We start from the raw sequence: 14,390 nt of genomic DNA on the forward strand, positions 1-14,390 counted from the left end.
CGGGCACACGTCAAGGCTAGTCATTAATAGTTACCCTTTAGACCCTGGGCCCAGACAAAACCTCCCTCCCACCATCAAAGAGCACAACAGTACAGGATAGACACAAGTTCAACTGGGAAAGAGGCTGCAATTGCAAATCAGTCAGCATAACAAAACGATAAACAGTCCAGGTCACCGCCAGCCGATCAAACTAGCCGAGATGAGGGGCCCCATCAACCCTGGCCCGATCGACGAAACATCTCCAGGCATGACCATTCCAGCAGATACCCGTCCGGCAGAACAAAGGAGCAAAATGGCCGCTCTCGACGGGAAAGGTGCAAAAGAGGGGAAGATGAGCGTCCCCGGTCTCCAATTAATTCAGTGCCCAGGATGACGAGCCCCCCCTGCCACGCAGGATGTCGCTCACTCCGGCGATGTTGGAAGAGGGCTCCGAAGGCTACACCCGCAAGGGGGGCAAACAGATGGGAGAGCAATAAGCGAAGCCCTGATTGCAGTTGGTCAGGCAGAGTCAAAGTTCCCGGAGTGAGGGAAAACTGCGTAGCAGTAGCAGCGTCGGCAGGGAGGCGCGCAACATTGTAGCCAGGAATATAACAATCTTCCACACGCTCTTGTAGCAACACTGTATTCGGTTGAAAAGCACACGCAGGCAATAGAGAGACAGGCAGCCTCGGCCGCTGTAAGGAACTCACAGCTTCATCGATCTTATCCCCCAGTTCTTGAGCAATGCGCCGCCATGTTGCTCGTAGGTCTGCGAGGGCATCGAGAATATCGCCACAGGTCAGGTCATTCTGCAACAGCAGCCGATCCTCATTGCCCAGAGTCGCATCTGAAACAACGCCCATGTCAATTGCAGGCAGGTCCGCGCAGGCTGGGGACAAGGGAACAGCTCTCCGTTCCTGCTGGAGGACAAGCGCCATTGTCTTCTCTCCCACGGATCCACACTGGAGGGAGAGGGGGCGACTCCGTTATGGAAGGCAATCGTCGTATCACGGAGGGGCAAGCAGCTGCCAGCACGGAGGGTCCTGCACAGCGAGATCCCACTCAGCTCTCGGGGGCACTCACAGCGCGCGACCAGAAGGACGCCGCAAGATGGAGACCGCCCAGGATAGAGGCAGTGCAGGAGTGGAGAGCGAGGAACAAAGGGATCCCGTCTCCCCGGCACACACTCGTCAGCCGATTGGAGTCGCTCCTCGCAGGGCAGGAGGAATTCCTTCCGCCACTCGCAGGCGGGTCAGTCCCAAACGCCGGCACCTCCACAGCCCGACCGCCCGACAAAGAGCCCCAGTGACCTGCGGCGGCAATCGGTTCGAGGGTCGCGGGCAGCCCTGGTGAGTGGCTAGTCCCGAAATCCTCGTCCAAAACGGCCGGCGATGGTCGCAAATGAAAGCGATTGTCCACAGCGCATACCGGTCATTGTCTCAGCGCGGAGCAAGCAAGAATTAGTGCCAGGATATCCAAGCGGAGCAGACGGCTTTGGGAGCCGGGCGCTCACACGTCCGTCCCGTCCGCCATCTTGGCTCCTCCCCCTCTCCTCAATCTTAAGGAGCTTCCCTCTTTTATCTTCCCTCAACCCCTAAATAGGTGAGTTACAAACCTTTTCCCGCCCGCCACTGTAATCATAGCGAACAAAATTTGTAAGCGTTCCGGGGCTTCATGGAGTGTCACTCAAAGATGCAGGGCCGTGGCTGCCATCTTTGCATACTGTAAAAATTGCCCAGCTCCTGCTTCGGATGTATCTACTGCATCCTGGTAAGTAATGAACCTATTTTCTGGTTAAAAATCTGACAGCATCAGACAGTCCCCCCCTCCTTTGATTTCTCGATTGTCATTGCCTGTCGTATAATCCAGATGTCAACGAGTGGTGCATAGGGCTCTCGCTTAATAATCATTTTTACTGTCCTATTTTATAGTACCCCCATTAAGCGGATCAAGAGGGGTTATGTTTCTTGTAATCTCATTTCTTTCAGGAGAGCTCCCAGCTGCTGCCTGCTCTTGGTGCCCTGGGCGTAGTTTGAGTAGTAGCGCTACGCGTTGCTACGCAAAGTGCACCTCGCATAGCACTACGCAAACTGAATAGTGAACTGTTCGTGATGATTGCCCAGTGGCGGATGCTTGTCCGAACTGTGCAATCAATTAAAACAGCATTTTGCACAGTGCGAGCTATCGTTTTCTGCCGCTCTAGTAGATTTTTACTCGAGCAGCAGCTTTCTCAACGCGGACTGATAGTTTCTCATTGTGAGCGGTCGCGAGCATACGCGACCACTCGCAATGAGAAACCGGACCTCCCCGCATTGAGAATCTCACCGGGAGGTTTATTTTCTACGCTTGCGATCGCCAACTTGATGTTGCTGATCATGAATGAGGAAAAAGTCTCGCCGGGATGCCATTTTGCTCGCTCGCGGTCGCCAACTTGATGTTGAGGACCGCGAGCGAGCATAAAATGCCAACTATGCTACGCTACATGTTTTTACACTGTGCTACGTGTAATTCGCATAGCGCAAAGTAGCAAAACTACGCAAACTACGCGAGCATAACGTAGTTGGCCACCCAGGGTTAGCCTGCGATTAGAGTTCTTTCCCAGGAGGGGTCCGTATCTAGCCATGCTATGGCATGTTGTAGTTGTGACGCCAGATAGTATTTTTCCAGATCTGGGATTCCAGCCCTCTCCTATCCCACTGCTGTTTTATTACCTCCAGTCCTACCCTGCAGTGTTTCAGATTCCGTAACTGTTAAGGAGAAAAACCAGTTCTATGAATACTTTATGTGGAATTTCATAAAAGGACCCCTGCATAACATAAAGGCACCTATGCAGTACCACCATTTTTATCAGTGCTACTTTTCCCATCAAAGACAATTTCAATGTATTCCAGAAGTGCTCACTCCCTTGCAATCCCTTGACTATCCTTCCCATATTTTGTTCGTAAAAAATGTCTTTCTCTCTGGCAACGTTTATTCCTAGATATTGGACTAATTCTAGTTCCCATGGGTGCTCCAACAAGGGGACACTTCCCCTCCCTCAACTTTCCCTACTGGATATAGCCGTGAATTGGATGTTTTAATGCCTAGGCCTGAGGCTTCAGCAAATTTTCCAACGGCCTGAAGTAGAATTAAGGTAGAATGGGCTGGGTGCCTCAGGTACACTAATGTGTCGTTTGCATTTATTGACAGTATATGCTCTGTTTGTCCAATCGTTATGCCATGCCATTTCACAACTGATCTCAGCTGGCGTGCTAAAGGTTTCATTGCTAAGGCAAATAATAAAGGTGAGAGAGGTCACCCTCTGTGCAACTTTATACCATCAGACACATACCGCCCTGTACGGACCCTTGCCACTGGCTTTGTATAGAGTAAATTGACCCATCTTACTAACCGCGAGCCCAAGCCCATTTTTTAGAGTACTTGCCAAATATATTCCCATCAAACCGAGTGGAACACTTGTTCAATGTCCAAAACGGCCATTGCACTCCTCTTTGTGCCCCTTTCCAGTGTCAGCATTATATGTGCAAGTCGGCGGATGTTCCTTAGAGTATTTCTGCGGGTTATAAATCCTGACTGATCCTCATGTATCAGCTGCGGGAGATCGTAGAGTAGTCTGCTTGCAATCATGTGGCTTATAATTTTTAAGTCTACATTCAACATAGATATAGGTCTATATGAGTTCAGCATTGTTAGGTCTTTTCCCGGTTTAGGAATTACTATTATTAATGCTTTGCGCATTGAATTTGGTTGTTCACCACTCTCTGTTGCCTCAGTCAATCTAGAAGCCACCGTCTCCAAGTATTCTTTATAGAATTCATCTGTAAGGCAGAACATGCCCATTGACTTAGGTGTTTTCAAAGTCGACTATCACACTCTTTATTTCAGTGTCCGTTTTTGGTGCACCAAGTACTTCCTGAGCTTCGGGATCCAGGCTAGGCATTTCTATTCCCTCCAGGTATGTTTCTTTGATCTGGGTGTGAGTTGGTTCGGAGGCTCTGTATATATTTTATTTAGATGGGTTGCAAATACCTTATTAATTTCATGTTGCGTATAGACCAACTGATTTTAGCCGTCCCATATTGCCAGTATTGGTTGGGGTTGTGTCTCCATGCTAATGAGGCGCGCCAGTACCCAACCCGTTTTTTCGCCTTCTGTGTACCACTGTATTCTACTTTTATTTCTATTATATTTGTATAGTCTATCCCACAGTCCTCCTACCTTCTTTCTTTGTTCAGTCAATTTTTGGGGTCCCTCTAAATCTGTGGGTAGTGCCGCTTCTAATTTGGCCAGTTGTTTTGGCTCTGTAAGTCATGCTCTAGCACTTTCTTGACGCATGCCTCTGTTGACATGCATACTCCTCTGAGTACTCCTCTGAGTACTCCTCTGAATACTCCTCGGAGTACTCCTTTCATTGCCTCCCATTCTACTGCCCTGGTGTTCGCTGTATTCCAGATTATATCAAAATATCCTTTCATTTCAGTTCCTACTGTTGCCTTATAAACCAGGTCAGTGAGCGACTCAGTATTTATTCTCCACAGTGGTATTTTGGATTGAGGTCTACCTAATGTGCATTCTATTAGTAACGAGGAATGATCTGACAAATATCGAGCCAGTAATTGCACCTCTTCTACTGTTTTACAGCCACTGTCTGTATAAAAAAATAATCTAGTCGGCTATATGTATTAGTCGCCGGGGTGCGGCAGGATAGGCTATTTAGTGCCAGGTTGCAAAGCCGCCAGATATCTATGAGGTTGTAATTAATTTGCATCTGGTGCATGGCCTCTCTCATTTTAGGTTTAGACTCTGGCTTCAGCAGGTACCTGTCTGTCGTTCCATCTAAAGCACAGTTGTAATCCCTTGCGACAATGTGTTCCATATCAGGTGTGATGTGTGTCTGTCTAAGTACCGACCCCAAAAAGTCTCCGTCATCACTATTAGGGGCATGTACATTGATCAAGCATATATTTCGGCCATCAAGTGTTCCTTCCACCACCACGTAGCTCCCATTTGAATCTAGACTAGTCCTTACCGATTTGAAGGGGACACCCGGTGCCACTCAGATCAGTGCTTCCCTGACGTTGCATATATCTGACCTTTCCCGCATTGTTGTACATATTTGAGACTAGCTCCCCATAGGTGGGTTTCCTGCAAAAAGGCGATAGCAGCTGCATACCTTTTTTAATTGGCTACAATACGTGTACGTTTCACAAAATTATTGAGCCCTCGGACATTCTATGTTATGAACTTGTAATTTTGTCTTTCACCCTTCATTTCGCAAAATCGTCAAGGGGTATCTCATTAATTTCTAATGGGGCTCTATTTTAGTATAGTGCAGGTCAGTGACCTCCCTTAATCTTTTTGTTTGTTTGGCATAACATCTTTTTGGACCGCCCATTTTAAACTTAGCAACATAACTGTAACTTCCCCAACTCCCACCTGCCCCCACCCACAGGCAGTAGTATCTCATTCCCGTAGCCCAACAGGTGTCTAAGGATCAGGGCTTCCACCCCAAATTGTTCTCCTCCACCACCCTAGTTTCCTCCCTGTAACTTTAGAATAGAAAGATTTATTAGTCTGTTCCACAGTCTCTAGTATATGGCCAGTCTGTCAAGCACTGCACCACCTCGCTGTACTTCTACTGGCTTAGCAAGGCCGTGCCTGTGTGCAGCAGCTGGGGTGCCCTCCAAGTTTAAATGTGAGAACCACGTAGTATCAGAATTGTCTTAGTCCCTTCTCCCCAGTCCGCATATTCTTCCCTTCTCTTCCACCCCCAACACTCTCCCCCCACAGAGAGTTCTGCCCCTCATCCAATTTCGGTCTTAGCTTGTGCCCCCTTTTCAGCTAATCTACTTACAAGTTCAGTGTGTCCACTCCCAGCTTAGAATTGGCCCTTTCAGCCACTTCAATTCACCCTGGATGCCCTCCCCACCCTAACCTTGGGTACTTTCAGACTGTGATTGGGTTTCTTGCACCAGACGGAGTGGGGAATACTGGTTCTGAAGTGGTATGTTCATTCATTCCTTAACGTTCCATCTGCTCCAAAAAGGATGCGACCCAGATCCGATGTTTGCTTGCAGCATGGGACTTTGCTCTTCAGGATCTCAACGCTGGCCTCACTGCCGTCTGTTCCTTCTCTGTTGTTCACGCCATCCCTGATTCTGGTCTTGTCAGGCCAGACCTATCAAGTCCATCCAGTCTGTCGCATCTTGAGGTGAATCCTAGAATTGTGCCCTGTCCCCATATTGCACTCGGAGTCTCGCTGGAAATATCAAGCTATATTTAATATTAAGGTCTCTTAGTCGTCACTTGACTCAAAAAAATACGTTTCTAAGATAATGTACTTTTCTTGTGTAGTAAAGGTAAATGTGGATGTTGTGATTTTCATTTTTAGGCAGGCCATTTTCATGGATATGCTGCTGTAATATATCTCTGCCTCTATTGTTAAACAGACCTGCAATCAGGGCTCAAAGCGATGATCCCGGGCTCGGCTGGGACCGGGGGCACGTGGCCTCTTTCAATAGCAACAAATTTAGAGAGTCTCATATTGTTAAAGGTCGATCCAATCAACTTTTACAGAAATATATCTGCTGCCGGCCCTTCTGCTTGCTCTGAAAATCATAAAAATCTAAGGTTGTTTCTCCTTGATCGCCCTTCGGCATCCTCTGCTCGATTTGACTGCTCTTGTAACAAGGTTACTTTCATACGGAGACTCTCAACTTCTTCCTGCAGTGTCACCACTTCTTCCTTAGTATTTGTGACTCTTTCCGCCACCTTTCACAGATCTAGGAGTAGGTGGTGTGTGTCCATAGCCATTGTGTCCATCTTTGCCTCGAGAGCCACCCGGGAGTCTTTAATGGACCCCAATAAATCTGCCTTGTCTTGTGCCGTAGCTCCTTGGCTGGTCACACTTTGAGGGTCTCTTCTGGGCTGGTCTGTTGCTGCTGGACCCAGCACTGTGTATTGCCCTATTTTGTTGGTCGGTTCTCCTCTCAACAGCTTAACTTTTACCATAGTCTGGCCGTGTGCTAATCGCTTTGTTTATTTCTTGTTAGGCACTTATTCTCTATTGGCATGGGTCCTACGAGGGAAGCCACTCCAGTTCTATCCGTTAGTGTTTATGGGCCTCATTTATGAGGTTTTGCCGTAGGGAGGCATAGCAGGCCTTCCTACTGCGCTTCTCTAGGGCAATAGAAAAAGGCAGGAATGCACCGTATCTATAAGATATGGCGCATTCCTGTCCTTTCCAATGCGCCTGTGAACAATGGGCTGCGTGCGCCAGCGCAGGCACCTTAGCACAATTGTGCAAGGGTGCCTACATTGCGGGGATGACTATTTTTGTACAGGAAGGGAAACCTTCCTGTACAAAAATAATCACAAGAGGCTTTTCCTCTGTCTACGTGTGTTGGAGAATGCAGCACACATAGAAAAAGGAAAAACGAAGAGAAATAAAGATAGTTCTCTCTGTTGCGCCTCCCCTACCTCTCCCTGGGAGGCGTAAGCTTTTGGCACTGCTTCAGATTTACGATTTCTCGTAAATCTGGGGCAGTGTCAAAAGGCCATGGTTGTTGCTTGGAACGCCCCCAGCAACACCCATTGCACTTCCCTTTAATGCAGAACACTGCGTTAAAGGGACTGATATTTATCAGGCAGAATTAAGCCAAATAAAGTGGCTTAGTGCTGCCTGATAAATATCACGCAGGCTTCTGCACCACAGAACGTCACAAAAATTGACTTTCTGATGGAGCAAGGTATCTCTTGCCCCGGTCTAGTGTCATATCATATATTCCTTCCAGGTTGATCTTTGACCACCGCTGCTCCAGTTGCTTTGTGTCTATCAGAGCTCCTACAATAGATGGGGGCTCCCGAACCTGACTGGATGGCGGCCCCTAGATCTAGTGTTTCTTTGCCTCCTTTGTGTTGTTGCCCTTCAGTTTATAGGGCCTTATTCTGTCGCCTTCAGGTGGCCATGGTAGGAATACTTTCTTCCCTAAAGTATTACTGGGTCTCAATCCTCTTCAGCACCCTAGTCGTCCTGTACACCATGATTGTTCCTTCTGTGTGTCGCTTGGCTCAGCTACCAGTTTTGCCTACACTTATTTGCACCAACTGTTTTTTAGGCCCCTAGGTCATAATATTATCAGCGTTCATGAAGTGCTTTGTCATTTTGTCCCGCAGCGGCAGCGTAATGCTAGCAGCATGCTGCGGGAGATTTAAAACGTGGCTGCCGAGGAGATGTGTCACATTGTAAAGCCCTGCGCCACATGTGGGCGTACCAGCGCAGGGTGGGCGTTCTGGCCCAGGAACGCCTTGGAAAAGTGTCTGAGTGAAATCTATAAGATTTCACTCAGTCACTTTTCTGACCCCGCTGTGTCAAAACCTTGTGCCTGCTTGAAGCAGGCAGAAGGTATGACGCACCATGCAGAAGATAGGCCGGTCTGGTACAGTGCTGGATTTGTGTCCTACCCCCGACACAACTCCAGCACTGCACAAACCTTACGCCTGTACATGCGACACACATCTGTTTATCCTTGCGCCGTGATGCGCCGCATGGTAAATGCGGTGCATATGTGGTGGTGCAAGGGTAAACTTGTGTCACGCATCTTTCCCGGCGCATCACTGCTGATTTGCAGGGATACACCAGGAAACGTAAATCTGCCCCCACATGTCTAAAAAAATCCCTTGTGGGCACTGGCATAGCAAGGATACCAAATGTCCTGGTGCCAATAGGAAAAATGTCCCCGACTGTTATTGTAGTAATAATACAGAAACTATCAGGGTTGAATGAGCTCCAGCACCACAGCCTCGGCTGCACCAATGCCAGCTACGCCCCAGCTTGTAGAGCAACATTTCCTCAGTTCACTTAGGGAAGGGGTTCTGAAACAAATGTTCTTGGCATGGCCAAACAGAGAACAAGGGGCCTGGCACGGTGAGAAAAATAAACATGTCACGGATGGGAAACTGGGGGCATATTATCTAGGGCTGGCGATAATTATCGCTGAGTGTGCTTATTGCGCTTTTTTTTATCGCTGGCTATCGCTGGAATATCTTGCCAAGCTAGGGCTGTATTACCAACGCTCAGCGCTATGGCAATAAATATTCCAGTGATAGCGGGCAAATGGCAAACATCGCCTAAAAAACAGCGATGTCCCACCCAAAACGGCTATGATCTTGGTGATAAGGATCTTTGCCCTTAATTCCATAATCCACCTCCCATGTCAGGGATGCCTAACTCAGGAATTTAGCAGAGGTTAAACTGAGGTGAAACATTGCGAAAGCAATAAAAATAGCTTACTGGTGATGTCAATATGCTGTGATTTGATCTTAGATCGGGGTTCAACTGTCTTACTTTACATACCCAGGGGCATTTTATCTAGGGATGGCAATAGATTTATCGCGCTTTAGTGACCGTTTTCGGGCGAGAAGCGGCGATAATTCTAATCTATACTACTATTATAAAGAGAGAACGTGCACCTTTTGGCCAGGTAAACTCGGGAACCACAGCACCAATCACAACACCCAATACAGCGTTGGAAAGGGCAGTTGCTGCAGAAGGACATAGGCTATGCAGACGCCCACCATATACATTCAAAATGTAAAAGAACCGTGCCAGCAAAGTAGTCCCTTGTGGGCGTGTCTGCATTGTGCTGTGGGTGTGTGCTGGGGGCGTGACAATCGCTGGGGGCATTCCGTCACGAGTGTTGTTTTTTCTTCCCAGGTTCTATACATTCCTGCTCCCTTTAAATAGTAATTCAGTGGTGGTCCCATTCTCTTAGAACCACCCCTAGCACAGTTATGGGCAAAAATACAACTAAAAGGCCCTGCAAAGCATTATGGGATAAGCTTAGCATAGTTTTTAGCATTCATGAAAGGGTTTCAATGTTTTTGAATTTTACTCATCAGGGACATCTTGGGACAACAAGGTGAACTGCAGCTTGATGTATAATATTTTAAATGCGATTGTATTTGCCTCATCAGGGACATCTAGGGACGGCGAGGTGAACTGCAGCTTGATGTATAATATTTTAAATGCTATTGCATTTGCATCATCAGGGACATCTAGGGACCATGAGGTGAATTGCAGCTTGATGTATAATATTTTAAATGCTATTGCATTTGCCTCTTGGGGACAACTGGGGAGAACGAGGTGAACTGCAGCTCTTTGTAGAATTATTTGGATACTATAATATTCACTTCCCACTGCTAATCTCGTCCCATAATGGTTTGCAGGGGCTTGATCTCAAAATCATCACCTCTCTCACTGCTTGCTGGAAGCTAATTTCACTTTTGTGAAATGACTATATGCATTTTAGCATGTAGAAATACTTGTTATTTTACCTTGAATATATGAGGTTTCTGTTTTAATAATTGGAAATCTGACGGAACGAAATATTGCAGATTTATTGTACTAAGTTTGCGCCAATTCCGCCCACCCCTACTTTAAATACCCCTGCACCCCATAATCATAACCCACCCTTACTCTATAAAATACCCCAACACCCTTAAACACTAACCCATCTTAACCTTATAAATCTACCCTGTACCCCAAAACCCAAACCTATCCCTAAACCCTAAAAATACCCCTGTACCCCAAAACCAAAACCTAGCCCTGAACCCTATAAATACCCCTGTACCTCAAAACCCAAACATACCCCTGAACTCTAAAAATATCCCTGTACCCCAAAACTCAAACCTACCCCTGAACCCTAAAATACCCCTGTACCCCAAAACCCAAACCTAGCCCATAACCCTTAAAATACCCCTGTACCCCAAAACCCAAACCTACCCCTGAACCCTAAAAATACCCCTGTACCCCAAAACCCAAACCTAGCCCAGAACCTTAAAATACCCCTGTACCCCAAAACCCAAACCTACCCCTGAACCCTAAAAATACCCCTGTACCCCAAACCCCAAACCTAGCCCAGAACCTTAAAATACCCCTGTATCCCAAAACCCAAACATAGCCCTGAACCCTTAAAATACCCCTGTACCTCAAAACCCAAACCTACCCCTGAACCCTAAAAATACCCCTGTACCCCATAACCCAAAACTATATATGAACCATTAAAATACCCAAACACCCCAAAACATATACCTCAGTACCCCAAAACATATATCCCTATACCCATACTTGGCTTATCCAAACATTTTAAAAAAACATGCTTTTACCATTCATGCATTTACAACGAATTTCGTTGTAAATGTATGCGTGGTAAAAGCATATAAAATGTAATGCCATGCGTTATAATGGCATTGCGGAGTCATGGTATTTTCGTAATGAAAGTATGCAGAGTGATGGTATGCGGAAAGAAATTTGCGGAATAATGGGTGTTTACCCTCCCCCGTAAGTACATTGGTGGCACGGCGGCCCACATCTCTAGCAACATACTCATATTTTTTCACCACCAATTGGAAAAATGCACAGGTCTCTCTCATTGATGCCCAGCACTGACATACACTTTTAGACACACCTCCCACCACAAGTTCTAGAATTGCGAACTTTAGAGATGGGGAGCTATGTTAGAATCTCGGCATCAGCTCAACATCCTGTGATTCCAGGCAAATCGCTTTGTCTCCCCATGCCTACCACAAATCAATGTGTTCTTCTGTAATGTAAATTGTGCTCATGTCATGTTGTCGAGTACGCGCTATATAATATTGCAAGGAAAATAAAGTAGGGAAACTCGAGTTCACACACTACTGAACGCGCACTCTTAAGTGCATCAGCAGCGCACTGTGAATCGGAGCGTTTCACAGGCCTGTCACAGATAAGAAATGCTATCAAAATGAAATCCTACGAAACAATATACTACTGGCCGGCAGCAATTCATACCCGGACAACGTCGGCACGGGCTGCTAGTGCATTATAAACAAGGACCCGCGAGGGCATGTATCCTTGATTTATCTCCCGTTTCTGTCACCACTCGCTACGCATCGACAATGAGATGCAAAGTAGGCGTGGCTGACAAACAACATGGGAAAATATCCCAAAGGCAGCTTCGCGATATTAGCGAGGAGGTTAGCATTGATAATAATCCTCAGACATAACGCAAAAATTTCAATAATGGGCTTGATATTATGACATTGTGAATGCCCTTAGAAACCCATGTTCTGGAGTGAACATGGGTTTCTATTGAAATCGTCTAGGGCATATTATCAAGCCCATTGCCCATTTCTAGATAACGTGCCACTTCACGCGCAACTTATCGTTTTTGTAATATTTTATACTACTTTTAATAAGGCCTCTTTGCCATATAGCCATCCAAAACTTTAATAGACCTTTCCCCCATCAGTGCCACCCAAAGTTTTTTTTTGTTGTAAAAAATATACTTTATTTCAAACTAGCAGCCTGCCCCAGCGTTGCCTGGGGCAGAAGGGGGCTGGGGGCAGCATTTCAGACTTGCGTGCACTCCTGCCCCGGCCCCCACCCGCCACAACATTGTCTGTGTCCCGGACAATGTCGTGGCGGGCGGGGGCCGGGGCGGGAGTGCACGCAAGCCTGAAATGCTGCCCCCAGACCCATAGCCTTACCGCAGTTGTTCCAGGCCAACCTCCCGCAACGGCTCCCTCCCGTCCCGTGTCCCAGAGCCTTAACTGAGCCGCCGCTCCTCCCCGAGCTCCTCACTTCATCACCGCTCCTCCTCGTCATCACGTACGTTTCGGGCAGCGCTACGTCGTGGCCGTCAGCTTCGCGGCCGGCGCTACTTTCAGGGCACTACTTTTTTTTAAAGTTATATTTTTAAATTTATGTTTTTTTTTTCTATAGCCTATGTCCATCTGCACACCCTGAGGATTACAACAATGTATTGGGTGAGTGGATTGGTGCTGTGGTTCCCGAGTTTACCTTGCCAAAAGGTTTGTGTTCTCTTTTTATAATAGTAGTATAGATAGATGTTGTCGAGACAAATGAAGTATGCTTTAGAATTTAAGGGGACAAAAGCACACATAAATGAATATTTTATCATTTTATAGCAATCCAGGAAATCACAACTCACTGTGTTAATCCAGCAAATCACAACACTCTTGTTTTTTTTAATACAAAGTTAAGTGTGAGGCAGAGCACTCTATGGTAGTCGAGTTGACAAACATACTTCAGAAAGAACCCCACCTTAATCTACACAATTAAATAAAAATGATAATCCATAGGGGTGGAGGTCCCATGACTCTTGCTCTCAAGGTCGAAGTGTTAAATGGGACAGGCTTCCCAAAGGCAAGTTCAGTTTTTAGGCACGTTTTCGCTTACGAACAACAAAAGGAAGAACACTCTTCTTTCTTTTCAAAACTGCATTAGGGATGGGAGATCGCGTCTTGGCTAATGGGTTCGGTTCTGAAATGATGCTCTTCCCATCCTGTTTCCTTAGTTGTCCCATTGGTCTGGGTGGCATTGTTTCGTTGTGTATTCCACCTTTCTATGGTTGGGACTCAATCAAGGACACTGGAGCCAACCCGTTGTTGCCCCCTGCCCTGGAGGAAGACATAGGCAACGATCACCAGGAGTACAAAGAGCACATCCCAGAGAACTTAATACAATCGTGCTGGGTGCATCAAGGACACAAACATGGTGCATAATGACCTTCCAGCCCTCCTGGCTGATCAAACACATGAACTTCAAGAGAGTGGCAGTGAGAGCAAAAAAGAAAAAAAATCATGCCAGACTGGAATCCCTTTCACGGCGCGAGACTGTAAGAATTTGCTTCCAGCTGTGTTTTCTTTTTTTTTGTAGGAAGAGCGGAGTTGATTTAAAGTCGGGATCTGCAATGTCGACAAAGTTGTAGCGTGTGCTAAAAGCAGATGTCATCTGTGGAAATCTGCGCCGGCTTTCAGAGGTCATGTTCAAACACGTTTGCAACTGGCTCTGCACATGACATTTAACGCCCACGCCCATTGAGGGGTGTTTACATACCTGCACTGCTCGGCTTTGGAGTTTTTATTTGCGAGGCACGCGCCGCATCAGAGCAGAAAGCTAAGGTTTTCCATCTGACTCTCAGCTAACAGAGGCACTGTACTTGGACATAGCATGGTTTAAAATGTCATTCTACTTCAAAGAAACTCCTCTCTTTTAAAAGTGAAATGCTCGAAAAACAGATCAAGAGGTTCCTATTATGAGCATTCTAAGGATACAGCGCTTGCAGTGTGCGTTGTCTAAGAGCTCTCACTCAGCCACACTTTCTCTTGCCCATTCACGCATCACTTATTGATCGCCTCACTTACTTGCTCATTCACCCACTCACCCAAGCCATTCCCTTATTGACTGACGCCCTGCACACTTACTTACTCAATTACTGAGTTACCGCCGTTCGTCACTGCTCCTCCCCCGCGCCATGTCCGCCGCTCCTCTTCTGCTCCTGCACGCCGCTTCTCCCCGCGCTCCTGATGTCACCACGCAGGTCGCGGCCGGCGCTACTTGCAAGGGA

Source organism: Lissotriton vulgaris, chromosome 8, assembly GCF_964263255.1.
Source record: "Lissotriton vulgaris chromosome 8, aLisVul1.2, whole genome shotgun sequence".
Taxonomy (NCBI): domain Eukaryota; kingdom Metazoa; phylum Chordata; class Amphibia; order Caudata; family Salamandridae; genus Lissotriton; species Lissotriton vulgaris.